We start from the raw sequence: 15,044 nt of genomic DNA on the forward strand, positions 1-15,044 counted from the left end.
TCTTTTAGCTCAAATATTGATTTTTATTAATATCATAAAATATATAGGTATACCTAATTATTATAAACCATCTATGTACAAAAAAGGCTTAAATTAGAATAAAGCAAGGTTAGTAAATGCAAGTTGAACATGGACTGGGTATATAAAAAAAAACTTTAAATGTACGGTACTTACAGTAGACCTACAAGCTGCCTTAATATAGGCCTGCAGTTCATATTATCTTTTTAATCATCAGGTTCTATTATTTATTTATTTATTATTATTATATTATCCTTGTATTTTTGTATGTTTAATTAATTAAGATAATGATTCTATGTATTTAATTTTGCTTTTATGGTGAATAAATGATTATGATTATGATTAAACCAAAAAGTAAGTTACAATGGCGATTTTAATGAAACGGTAACTAAAATAAATCTCTGCAATTAGGCAAAAAAATATATATGTTGGTTTAATGCTCTAAGGTACGGTACGTTATGGGGTCTTGAAAACAAATTGCCCAATTGGAAATAGAATTAGAAATATTACTTGAGGTACCTCATCTGGATAGTTTATAACAATTTTATCAGTTATGCTCAGATTTTACGTATGTACTAAACAGAGTGATCATTTTAAAATCTGAAATCTGCGCTAACATTAAAAGCTTTGGAAATACCGATATATCAATATCGATACCGATCGCCTTCATATCAAGTCACGATTTTCGTTGAGAACTATAACTAATACCTACCTAGGTACCTTTCTATATAGACTTTCATTTCGAGCACTAAGTAAACTGACTGTTTACTAATGAACTGAATTAACATCAAATTAAATCTCATCATCATTATAAAAAGCGTTCGGATTTAAATTTTCAACTAACTCTACTTTTAGGTATAGAAAATCTACATTCTTAAAATTAATGCATAATATAATAATACAACCATTGGATTGTTAAGTATGAGCATATTTAAAAGAAACAGAAGTAAAATTATCAATTTATGAGTAAAGTTCACTAACATAACATATTTATGATAATCTTTGATTAAAATTAGATGTTATACTGTTCAATTAAAATGTATAGTCTGGGGCCAAGTCTGCGAACTCAGGCATTTAGGTATTGTTTATAAAAGGGTTATATGTATATGAATGGATTGAATCATGCCTTTCGTGCGACTGAGATGGAGAATGGTTTCGTCGAGATCGCGTCCTAGAATGTCAGCGTTTCCGAGTCGCCAAGCGAAGCTTTGACTTGGCAACAAACTTGAAAATATCATGCGGTTGACTGCTAACCTTAAAACGATTATACTTATAGGGACGATTAAACTTGTGTTATAAATGACGCATCTTGTATCCTTCGACCCTTTATTATTATTTTACTTCGTCCTGAATATTTTCAAGGGTGTGGGACAAGAACTGACATTGAGGTTATCATAAACGGAAACTTATTATAATTATACTGTTCCGGTCGGATGAGGATGTGGTCTGTTCATTACAATAAGCATAATCATTACTTGACTATGTCAGAAATGATTCATGGTAAGTTCTACAGTTATAGAACATATGGGACGCGGATGTTACTATGCGGTAATGATTTACAATCAATAACTAAATGTCTGACAACTTTCAATACGAAAGGTTACAAAGATGAATGAGAGGCATTAGGCAAAATAGATCTTATTATACCTAGAACAAATTCCCTGACTGCTGCTCTCAGCTGTGATAATTAAAAAATGACTTTTTTCTGCATAGGTTCTGTTAATGCTGTTCTTCACCTGTTCATTATTATCACGTGGATAATGGAAGTGATACAAGGCGCGTGCGCCGGCCGCCGGCCGCGAACCCGGATGCGGCAATCTGACGTAACACAGCCTTCTGCTTCCCGCCGCGCCGCTCCCCCGCGCCGTCTGCACCCCCACCTTCCTCGCCCCTTTCACGTCTGGCCGACCGTCTGTGAACTGATATTGTCTATCTCAACTCGATCGACTCAATTAATCCCTATTTGGTCTAGTTTGCAAAGTTACCGCCGAGCATAAAGAACTCTACCTCGTCATTGTAATTAAAAAGCACAGTGCACTGTTACATGATTTAAGATGATAATTAGGTGAATGCATTAGTCGTAAAAGCAGCATAAAAAATATTAAGAGAGTTAAAATTAAAAAATAAAATTACTTACTCGTTCCGGTCTACGGCTAGTCCGTTGACGCCCGCACCGACACGTATTTCGGACTTCGGTACACCTCCATGTTTTATAAATTTATTTTGAGAATATAGAGAATGTCCAAATGGGCAACTGAAGTTAGGTATATTTCTTATCATTTTAATTCCGGGAATCTAAATGAATGAATTAATCATATCTGAACCTTGGACATTGTTTTTGTGTGAGCTGGTTTACCCGACAAATTTAGTTGTGTCTACTGAAAAATTAGGTTTAAGCCATTTCCCCAATAGAATGTTACCAATAATTTATCTATAAGAACAATAAATATAATATATATATCTATGTATTAAAATGAATACATAAAAATATCACCAGAATTGATCTACCGGCTCTCTAATTTTGTGCTTAGTAACACATTTGGAGCTTTAATTTTATATGGAGATTTGAATTGGAGTTGTTTGTTGAAGCTGTTCTTTTTCTTCTTCAATTTTATGAACCTAGTGTATATGGATCTGAAATAACAAATACAATTTATAAAAATACGCACCTCAACTCTACGTGACTCTACCTTAAAAAGTTTAAGTAGCATTTTTATTACTTAGGACCATATTATATTTTATTGGCAAAGTATTCAGATCATATACCAATAGTAAATAATAAATATATACCTAATCCATACTAATATTATAAATGCGAAAGTAACTCTGTCTGTCTGTCTGTCTGTCTGTCTGTTACTCAATCACGCCTAAACTACTGAACCAATTTTCATGAAATTTGGTATGGAGATATTTTGATACCCGAGAAAGGACATAGGCTACTTTTTATCCCGGGAAAATGACGCAATCCCGAAAATCCCACGGGAACGGGAACAATGCGGGTTTTTCTTTGACTGCGCGGGCGAAGCCGCGGGCGGAAACCTAGTTCCTTATAAACTGCAAATCTTGTTGTCTCTTGCAATATTTTGATAATTGTAAAACTTATTGTAAAATTCAAGGAAGTACATATTTTGGCAAACCAGAACTTTCTATTAGATGTAAATACGTTGTATAAGTTATTCAACCAGTGAGAAGCATACAAAGACTACAAAACGATGACTAGGAAACATTCATACGAGCTTGTTTACGAGACGGCGAAACAAACGCATCACGCAACCCGATGATTCAGTGCTTATTACGCTCTCACAAAATGAGTGAATCAATCTCTGGGAATTGCATCATTTTAGGATAGCGTTATGCTAATAATTAATTTTACCGTCATCAATTTCTTAATTGAATTGTAAAAGGGCTAAAATCAATTAGGCTCCTTAATAATTAAGAAATTATTAAGTTCACGATGAATTCCATTCTAAATCTGAAAAGTTTAAAAACATTGTCTTTTTAACAATGTCTGGTAAATTATTAATTATAATTATTACTAGCGGTCCGCCCCGACTTCGCCCGTGGTACATGTTTACGTTTTCTCTATATAAGAACCATCCTCGTACTTCAAGGAATATAATAAAAAAAGAATTATCGAAATCGGTCCAGCCGTTCTCGAGTTATGCGCTTACCAACACATTTTGTGATTCATTTTTATATTATAGAAGATTAATAAATTGAGTGTGTATCTATGTTTCTTTTGTTTTACGAAGATTCCAAACGGAAGAACCAATTCGAGTGCGATTTATTTAAATCCTAACTCTTGTCTGTGGAGATTGTTCTTACCTACTCCGTTTAGCCAAGTTTTGCAAAAATAGATACCTAACTTGTCTGGGCTGGAAGATGTCCTCAATGGAATTTTTGTCTGTGATTTATACATATAGCTAAGAACTTTAAATTTGCTTAATAATTTATTTTTTCATATATTTTATATCCATCCGCATTTGAATTATAAGTACTGGAGGATTTTAATACTCCCCTGTCCTTTCATTTCACACACAGACGTACCTATATTATCTTTAAAACCATCCATATTCATACCTAGAAAATATTGCGAAATAACTCCTGAATGTTGTTATTCAAAAGCATTAGCAAAAAAGAACACCAATCGGGGTCGTCGCTCGGCTAAGATGGAACTTGTGATATGCCGCTAACGCGGTAAGCAACTCGGTGTCGGCTATACAGGGCGGCATTCCTCAAGGCCGGCTATTCCTATAGCATGCTCCCATAGTGTGGGTGACTCACACGACGAATGTTCTCTAGGCTCACACGACTACAAAAATTGTTGCAGTTTCTTTACTTACAGATCCTGTGGTCTGATACTTATAGATCTATAGTGCTATTTTTCAATAAGGCTAAGCAAAAAATGGGTAATTTGTAGTATTCAAATAAATTTATCAAAATATGATTAAACAAATCTTTGTAAGTAATTACTTATTTTATCTATATTTGAATATCAGGGGCATTACCTACCATACCTGTCTACCATCTAAGATAATTCTAATTTCTAACCACCCAACAGCAGCTTTTAAATCTGATGCTCGAAGTGAAATATCATCTTAATATATATAAATCTCGTGTCACAATGTTTGTCCTCAATGGACTCCTAAACCACTTAACCGATTATAATAAAATTCGCACACCATGTGCAGTTCGATCCAACTTGAGAGATAGGATAGTTTAAATCTCAAATCGTTTTAGAGAAAGCGGGCGAAGCCGCGGGCGGTAAGCTAGTATCATTATAAAAATATCACTTTGAAAAAGTTAAGTTATTCAATAGTCAATTTATATGTAGATAGATAATGTGAAATTCTTGCGACTCCGTGATATTTGCTAGACATTAGATAGTATATGGGCCTTATAAATTCAATGCTTGAATTCGCACGGCAGTGTCTAGAAGTTCCAATAGGACAGATCGTGCTAGTCTATGAATACGGTGTTAGATGAATTTCGATCAGGGCTATAACTCGAGCAATTTTTATAACATTTCCTTAAAAATTACTTTAGATTAGAGATACACAACTATACACATTACACACAATGCCACTCATACTATCTTTGTTAATTTGTTGTAGTCAATTTAAGACAAATTTCCTCTTTACTCTTAGTGTAGTGTTGATCATCCTCTTGACCTCTTTATAAGTAGGTACTAGCTTTGTATTTGCCCGGGATGAAGACGAATAATAATTATGGCCTCACCCAGAAATAATATAATTTATTCTTATTTTGATAAAATAATTCAGCTCCTCCTTTTTCTAATCGAATAATGAAAAATTAATCGGAAAATTATTCAAAACCTTTCAGCAACCTTCAACCTTCCAAAAGTTTTATCGTGAAAGAAAATGTATCATCCACTATTTCATGATGAAGAATTAAACATTTGAATGTAAGCAGAAATGAAATTTTCTTAACATTTTATACCAAGGAAAAACGTACCAAAAGACAAAAACCCTTAAGTGAAGTTGAAATTAGTATGTACACAAGTCTATACCTCAGTACAAAAATTATTTTATATTGATGTCACGAACGAATTTTTTCAAAAACCCACGTGATAAATATATTTAATTTTTAATCAGTCTAAAATATTATCAATTTGAACTAGATCAACTCTACATGGGTAAATTTATATGCTGATAAGATAAGTTACCCTTCAAATTGATAAGGTGGGTAATTAGAATACTGAAATTGCATTAAAATGTATATATGGAATACTAAAATAATAAACGCTAAGAAAAACACTGAATCCTTTAATACTAAAAATCCATGTTTTCAATGGGCTATAGTTCAATATGTACCTACAGGTTTTTTTTTTCACTTTGGTTCTACGAAGCGGCTGCAAACATAAAATTTATTCAAATCTCAGGTTCCGTTAAGAGTTACACTTACAAGTAGACAAAATTAGTATATTTTTACAGAATGTGATATTTCAAAGATTGTCAACCCTTTTGTTTCTAAGCTCGCGTTGGCAACAACGGTACCTGGCCTCGACGGCGGCTAAGGGCGAGCCCTGAATGCTGTCCGACTAGTTTCTCCTTTGCACATGGAATGTCACCTACATGCACTACTATATTTTTGGATAATTCAATCACAGTACATCTATATCTAGTAATCATGTCTTAGTTGAAAATATAACCTACTCAGTTACATCTTATATCATTATCATACCCTAGATAAAATCACTCATTATACACTTAAACATGTTATAAAGAATTTTCGCAGAAATAAGTAAATGAACAGGGGATTTTGAATATTAAACAAAAATGTTATTTTTAATTTTTATGATAGTGATAAGGCCGGTGTATCTTGTTATTTAATAGTTTATCACCATTCAAGTGTACCAAGTTCAAGCATTGTTAAATTTATATTTAGATGAAACAACTTCAGAAATGTAGAGTTGATTAAAAATGTTACAACAATGGTTACAAAATGCAGGTAAGGAAAGCCTTAATGTAAAAATAATACTATTACCATTATCAAGTACTTACCTAATTATCTTTCTTAGCCATTATAAAAATATTTTTGTAGATATTATGTTTCTGAATCACTTATCCAGTTTAGCTCATCAGACTGCTTATTAAATAATAAATAAGCATTAATAAAACTTCAACCTACGCGCCATCTTTTCAGTCGCAAGGTCGAATTTTATAAACTTGTTTGGGAAATAATATTGTTGTTATTAGCATTTTGATTTTGATTATGTATTTTAATAATTATGGAAGTAAAAGCATGAAGTTATGTATACCTAATGTTATTTTTAGCAAGTCACCAATCTTCGTGAAAATAGGAAATATATAGGAGTAAGAAGAACAATGAGAAGTTATTTCTGATTTTTGAAAAAAAAATTAACATGTCGATTACCTCCGAACAATCCAAAATATTTTCAACATTGTTCAAAGTCCAAACATAATCTAGAGTTCTAGACTATTATAACTGATTAACGATAGATAATTTGTGGCTCTACATTGGCAATATACAAAAATTAATTAATTTTTTATCATCCCTTAGCTTTTTCCGGAGTAAGGTACGTGTACTGCATAGTACACAGATACGTTGTGTCCATACTAGGTACATTCGTAACTTTCTTTTGAAAAAAAAAATTTTTTTGCTTCGGGGGAATTCGAAGTCCAAATCTTATAATATGTACGTATTTACAAAACATTTAATTCGATACACCGTGATGTGCGTTTTAAATAAAAATGTTGAGCCTAGAAGAGAGTGCCGCAAAGACATAAAGCGCGGGCTGCGTGACGAATCCAAGATGGCGTATTAGCGCGGTTTGGCGGTCATTCACCCTCCGAAGCACAGATCGCATGTGCTGGTCAAACGTTATATTATTACTTTTATAAGAAAAGCCTCACAAAACCAATTTTACGTGGAGTATATTTTGATTGGATTTTATGGCTGGTAACGCGACACTTTGTTCATATAATACGACAGGTTTTTTATCCTTTTTAAGATACAATTGTGTCACTCCCCCTTTCCTATAAAAAGCATGTGGAGTTTTCTTTGGTAAAATGACCAAATTCTTTACACGAATACAGTATTATATTGCTCCTTTTAATAGTTATTAGTTATACATAATATAACTATATAGGTATATCTAATGAGATAACTTATCTGAATGTTATATTTATACCAAGATATACGAAAAATGATAATGATTGATGGATTACTGTACAATTATATGAAACAAATTAGCATAAATTTTGAAATTATATTAATAACAATATGTAGCATTGTTATTTTTGTGAACGAAAATAAAATAATGAAATGAATCGTCACTTCTTGGAAGTGCCAGAGGCTGGTAACTGCGCGGGACGTTGGACTCCCAATAGGCATACTAGTGACGTCACCAGAATGATTCACCTCACCTGCCGACAAGACATGCATTTTGTCGACTTCATGCTCTTTATTGCTATCGTAAAAAAATGCAAGTAAATTGCTAATACATAAATTCACTCTTTGTATTTTCCGCAGGTGCATTTTTATTTTATCTATTAGTCTTATTAATGGTCTCATTTGTATTATGCCGTTATCGTAACTAATATGCAAATTAAATGTCTGCTGTTTTTTATTCTTAATTTAATATTTGTTCTCATAAATTTATTCCAGTAGATATATCTATTTTTGTATCAAACATACATAGCTATATGGAATACTGAAAGTTCCTATGTTCAGCGCTCTACATTTTGCACATCTCTATATTATTACTTATAATAATTGTAGGTATCAACAAAATGACTTATCTATATGATGAAGTGAATATCTAGATTAGATTTTTCGATCGATCGATCGATTGATTCTATGTATTACCAATTTTAAAAACGTGCAATGTTGAAGGCAAGCCTTTTTTGTGATATAGACAGACCGAATCAGAAAAAAATCACGGATGTTAGAAACTAGATTTGAGGACAAGTTAGTGAGTCATCAATCGACACAGAAGTGGTGTGCCAACACAAAAAATATTCTTGATTTTTTTAACAGAGGCAACACTTTAATTATAAAGCATGCGGCAATGGCTTAATTTCATGTGAGTATCGAGGCAGAAGGCAAGTGCTTGAGTGACGCAGAGGTGTTCCTGTTTTCTTGTTCTTTGTTGCGGCTGCGCAGGCGGGTGAGTCAGGGGGCGGCGCTAAGGGCGCTACGCCCTGTCCCGCCCCTCTCCGCCCAACCAGCCATGATTTTGCCGCGCTTTTTTTCAATCAGATTAAATCTGCGTCATTTTTAATGTGTTGTCAAACAGTGCTGAAGTCACGTCATTGACTTCTGTTATATAGCCGATATCCTACTAATTTCGCTTCGACCTATGTTTTTATAAAGCGTTTTATTAATAATTATTGGTGTAAAACAAGTTTTGGTGGTCTATTATTAATCTGCATGAATACGGACTTTATGATCACGAGTTTTATTTACTCTGTGGCCTGCTGGTAGGTACAGGAAAATGGCGGTAAGTTATACATTTTATTTTTTTATTTTAAATAAATAAATCTTACATGCGTTAAATAATATTAATTAGTATTTTACACCATGAACCCATACACAAAAAATGGTATATGAATTAACAAAGCCAAAATTTACATAATGAAAACCTATGAAAACAATTTGCGTCGTCTGTTGCTAGGTCGTGTAAATGGCCTTTGTCCATGTTGATGCGATAAAGTTTAGTAGATACCGTTGAACTATAATATGAATAATAAATAATAAGATTAGAATGATTTAAGAGCTTACAAATATACTGAGCAATGGATAGGTACCTATATGATTCGATTTCATCACAAGGGTGTATAAAGAAAATTTATTTAAAATAAAAACAAGTCCAAAACGGTCTTGTTACTAATTGCAATATTGAAGTTATTAGTCACTGTATCCGATAAAGTACTAAGAAGCGACTAGGTCAAGAGTTCAGCAGATAGCAGGACACAAATCACCTCTCCCTGCTATCACGCATGATATTTTATATTAATATCACTATCAGCGAATACGTCTTCATTATAATTATATTCTTACTACCTAGCTTTCCGCCCGCGGCTTCACCCGCGTTTTTAAAGGAAACCCGCATTACCGTTTCCGTGGAATTTCCGGGATAAAACCTATCCTATGTGTTAATCCAAGTTACCCTCTACATGTGTGCAAAATTTCATTGTAATCGGTTCTGTAGTTTATGCGTGAAAACAATACATAAGTACATACATACATATAAACCGTTCCTCTTTATAAAATTAGTATAGATGATTATTATTATTCTTTATATTATACCTACGATAAGAAAGTATGCCGATATAGTCGATAGCCGCAATGACTTATGGTCGGTTTGGTACCTCGTAGGTACCTACATGGTAGGTTGAAACTTGAAATATGAAAATAGATGAAATGAACAGTTATTAGGTATAAGATATGTTAGGTATATGATTAGAAATACCCAACAATAATTGTTATTTTCAAACCAAGAAGGTTCAAACCATGTTCAAACAAATAATTTCATTCATTACATAACTACATATAGGTAGATAGGTACAATATTTGTACAAATAACATGATTACCTATTTGAATAATTATTGGACCTCTACCTGGCAACCGAATTATTCCAGAAATTTCGGTAGATACCTACTTAGTCACGACATGGTTGAATTAACTACTTAAATAAAAAGTCCTGTATTTATTTACCTTTGCAATAAAATGACCAAGATCTGGCTATTTTTTTTTTATTATTATAAATCTACTTAAAGTAGGTAAGTAGATAGATATATTTTTATTTTATTAATATGTAGCTATTAATAAAATAAAAAAATATTTTACAAATATTTAGACCCTCAAAATTGATCTGATTATTTTAATTTTATTACATCTATTTAAAAATAATGTTTCAAATTATAACTTTATTTTATTTTTAACTTGAATTTACAAAATAAATTATTCTAACTTACACATCTTTATTATCATCTTATTGGAAGAGGCCTTCGTCCAGCAGTGGACGAACAAAGGCTGGTAATGATGAGGATGATGATACAGCATCCTTTGAGAAACGCAACCCTTATTATAAATTTTAATGGAATTTGTGCAACATCACCTGGGTCTACCATGGGACACCTATTTCTTAGCCAATCAAAAAACCAACGTCCCTTTTTATCAATTTTATTTAATCCCTAAACTAAAAACAGATAAAATTATTTATTTCAATGTACTTAGGTAGGTTAATTAATTTACTTAATTTCTAACTTAAGAATAATTCACCGCAGTCCGCATGTATGTAATTAAGGGTATCACCGTATCAAAGCGTCGAATTATAATTAATAATTCTAAATGTAAAAAAAACTGAACCATAGTGCTTTATATCATAATTTTATGGTAATAACCATTTGACCAGCTCAAATTTCTCAAACTGAACTCGTTTCAATATCTTGCTGAAAAGAGTTATGTGAAATTCAGGATATTTGCTGTTACTGTAATCTGTCTTGAAAGAAATGACGAAAAGGATGGAAGAAATGAGCGGAAATATAAAAGAGAGTGAGGTGAGAATGGAAAGGCTGGGTTTGTTGTTGGAGAGCAACATGACTGTCGCCAAAACGGCAAGTTACGCGGCCGTTACTTCGAGAGGAGTTGCTGAGAGTCTCCCCGAAACAAGGGCCATGCATTCAGTTATGTCGTTATCCAAGGGCGAACAGGAAACGGGAGAAGAAGTATTGGAGAAGATTAGAAAGCATGTGGATGCAGATAATGGATCGGTAAAAGTGGAAAGAGTAAGAATATCTCATATAAATAAACAGTTTAACAATATCTATTTAACCACAGGAACAATTAACAAATCAAAATTAACTCTACATAACTTTTATATTGAAACGAACTCAGACTCGTATCCTTTGATACCAGTGTCATAAATAGACACATTCTAATATCGTAAGTATTTAAATTGCGATCGTTTATATTTTAAACAATGTAAATCGAGGCCACATTCCACGTTTTGATTGGGTTCACAGTTAGGAACTTTCTCGTCAACCAATATCAGTTGCTATGCGCAGACTCCGCGGCGCCATCTTCATGAATGAGAATAGAGAAATGCTGCCTTAGGCCTGCCACAAATTAGTTTGTTACTAACCAGTGATAGATTGCTTTTAAGTGAAATTTATTGTCATGAAGATCAATGCACTATAATGAGATAAGTATCGAATAATAATTTATGATTTTTAGTAGCAAATTTGTTTTTTGTTTATCAACGCTAAGAAAAAATGAGCATAGAGGCGGTAAAATTTAAGAGAAGAACTAAGTAATAAAACCATTATTTATAATATTTTTCTACCATGTAAATATTTAGCGAAATCATAATGAATGCATATTTACAGAAAAAAATAATATAATCAAGAAGACTATATAATAAAGCAGGAATAATATAGAAATTAGAAATCTAGTTTCAATTCACTTCGTTCGTCTATCCGTGTGGGAAAGACCTACTGGTCCTAGTCATATTATTATATTACTAACTAGCTTCCGCCCGCGACTCCGTCCGCGCGGAAAAATTAAGATTAATTTTTTTCTAAGTATTTTTCCGGGATAAAAAGTATCCTATTTTATGCCCAGGATAATAAGGTATAATTATACCAAGTTTCATCGAAATCTAACCGTTAGTTTTCACGTGATGCCTTCACATACAGACAGACAGACAGACAGACAGACAGACAGACAGACAAAACAATTTTTAATCAAATATTTGGGTTTGGTATCGATCCAGGAACACCCCCTGCTATTTATTTTTTCAATATTTTCAATGTACAGAATTGACCCTTCTACAGATTTATTATATGTATAGATTTGCTGAATACTCTCTCTATACTTAACTTCGATTAAACTAAAGCACGTAAAGACCCTTGTCTCCTAGTTGACCAGTCAGGTGACCTGTTTGATTTCGAAGTAAAATTTAGATGACAGTCTTCTATAGCTTACCAGATCGAAGAATCCAAGGATTACTGAAATAAGAAGTGTGCAATTTGCATTGTGCATAATATTATTTTTAGAGTAAGATTTGGATGCAAGCATTTTGCATTATTACAATGGTCTTAACTCTAATTAGTACCTACAACTTGCAATATTAAGTTATACTAATTATGTACATGTATAATTATGTACTTTTGAATAAAGAATTATAGATTTTTTTTCTCCATTGGTATTGAATCGAGAAGCTCTAAATTACAACACATAGGCGCTACAGACAATCATGATAAATATTTGAATCATTCGAGTAATAACCACTAGGTAATAACTCTACATTCAAATTTCAAATCACATTATTTAATAAATTTTAAAACTATACTTTTGGAAGTTAAGCTCGCTGATTAGACTTACAATGCAGAGGCAGAATTCATAAACGAGACACGTAACTAATAACTATGTCATGAGTTCATGAGTCATAAACACGATGGACCTCAAAATAGAATCAATGTTGATACGCTGTGTATTGAAAGAAATTGTTCATGTTTTGTAAACAGTCGCTAATAGCTAACATGAAGTCGGAAAAATCAAACAATTTACATGAAAATGCTTTTATTATGATGTCTAGATGAAGTGTTGGTACCTATTACAAAAAAAAAAACACTGCAAATTAATATCTGGTTGAATACATAGCCTATTTTTTTATATTTAAGCCCTCATCCACATTTCCTTGAGACGTAGGTACTTTCAGCATTCCAGTCTAAACGTATCGGAATATCAATAGGACTAAGATCATAAATATATTTAGGTATACATATTTGACTCTTTATTCCGTTACTGCCTATTATATTATAATGAAGAAAGTAGTGTAGTGTATAGTGTGTGTTTGTGTATTACACAAACATAGAGCCTCTCAGCCTCCTCCTTTTTTTGGAAGTCGATTAAAAAGGAAATTATTAACGAAAATTTTATATGTACTTATTTATATCAGTCAGTGCCGATAATCGCTGTTTTTTTGCAATAAGTTTCAAAAAGAGATATTCAGCTACGTGATCCATTTTTAAAATGAGAAAAAAATAGAAAAGGTATCTAGTTAATAATTAATACGAGTAATAATTCCCTACCTATTTTATTGTAGCAGAAGGTTTATTAAAAGGGTAAATATCTATAAAATTAATATGAATTCAATAGGTACTGATGATGTACTTGATCATTCCCATCAAAGGACAACTAAATCATATTGGAAGAATTTTTTCAAAACCTTCCTGAACTTTGTTATGCATGCCAGCATGGTAGATTATGACCTAAACTCATGTTCCCTAAAAATCAAAGCAACAAATACAAACAGAAAAAGATGAATAAAAGCTTTTGTGCACGTAGTATACCTATCCCAGTTCTTTCATTATAATCTTGCTAGATGATTGCAATTCTTTATTTACTTGCAAGTTGCAAGCATGAATTTTACCCTATGAATATTCATAAACTCATGGATGTTGTTGATCGTCTAGCATTAACTACTATTAGGCAACCTGATTTACTGAAGACGTAGGAAATATCTTTTTACATATTTTCTCCACCCTAATTCCCTTTTTGAGATGTCGTGACTCGAGACATTTGGCTTATCTGAATTCCCATAATTCATCTTCACGTTACATTGTTCAAACTGTATATTTTTATTGCGTAATTTGCTTTTAATTTTAGTAAACATAAATATTTACAGGGCGCAAACAAACCAAATTGGAAACTGTCCAATGACCACGTCACGACGATTCGCTGTTTTTTTTAAATAACTTTGTATATTCTCGTCATGTTACTCTACTTTTAATTGTAAAAATATTACATAATGTTTGTTAAAGCCCTCTCTTTTCCACGTGAAATTTCGTGACTTAGGTATGCATCTTCTCAATACTTCAATTTTTTCCAAAATCTAGTCAAACAACATTTCCTGCACCTACTACACTTATTAAGTCAAAATAAATATTATGAAATAAATATATGCTTAATAAATTCTAATTTAAAGGTGTGTTTCGCGACTTTATAGTCAATCTTCTGTTTTGGTTTCATTTAAATAGCTAGGTATGTCAGTATATTTTTACGCGTCATAAATTCATTGTTATTTAAAAAAATCTAGAAATCCGAAAGTAGTGTGTTTAAAATAGATAAAAATTAGTATATAATTTTAATATGTATTTCTTTAGTCGATAATAATTTACTGCAAGTTACACCTGAGATTATTTCTCTACCTACTCGGTTCCTGTCGGTCGGTACAAAACATTAAATAGAATAAAATAAAATATTCAGGTTTATATACTTGATAATTGATTATTATATTATTTATTACTGCTTCCCAAACACATAAGTGACATGAATTACAATCTATAGAATATCGTGGCCAGTAGCCATAAAAAGATGGGGAAAACATAACTTCTAGAGTTCATTTTAATAAACATAATAGGTATAATATTCAATTAAACATAAAGTTATCATAATTACTTTATATAGGTACTTTTACCAAGAATATGTTCTATGAAAACTTGTCTATATTTAAATTGAATGGAAAACATTT

The sequence above is a fragment of the Colias croceus genome, chromosome 12 (genome assembly GCF_905220415.1).
Source record: "Colias croceus chromosome 12, ilColCroc2.1".
Taxonomy (NCBI): Eukaryota; Metazoa; Arthropoda; class Insecta; order Lepidoptera; family Pieridae; genus Colias; species Colias croceus.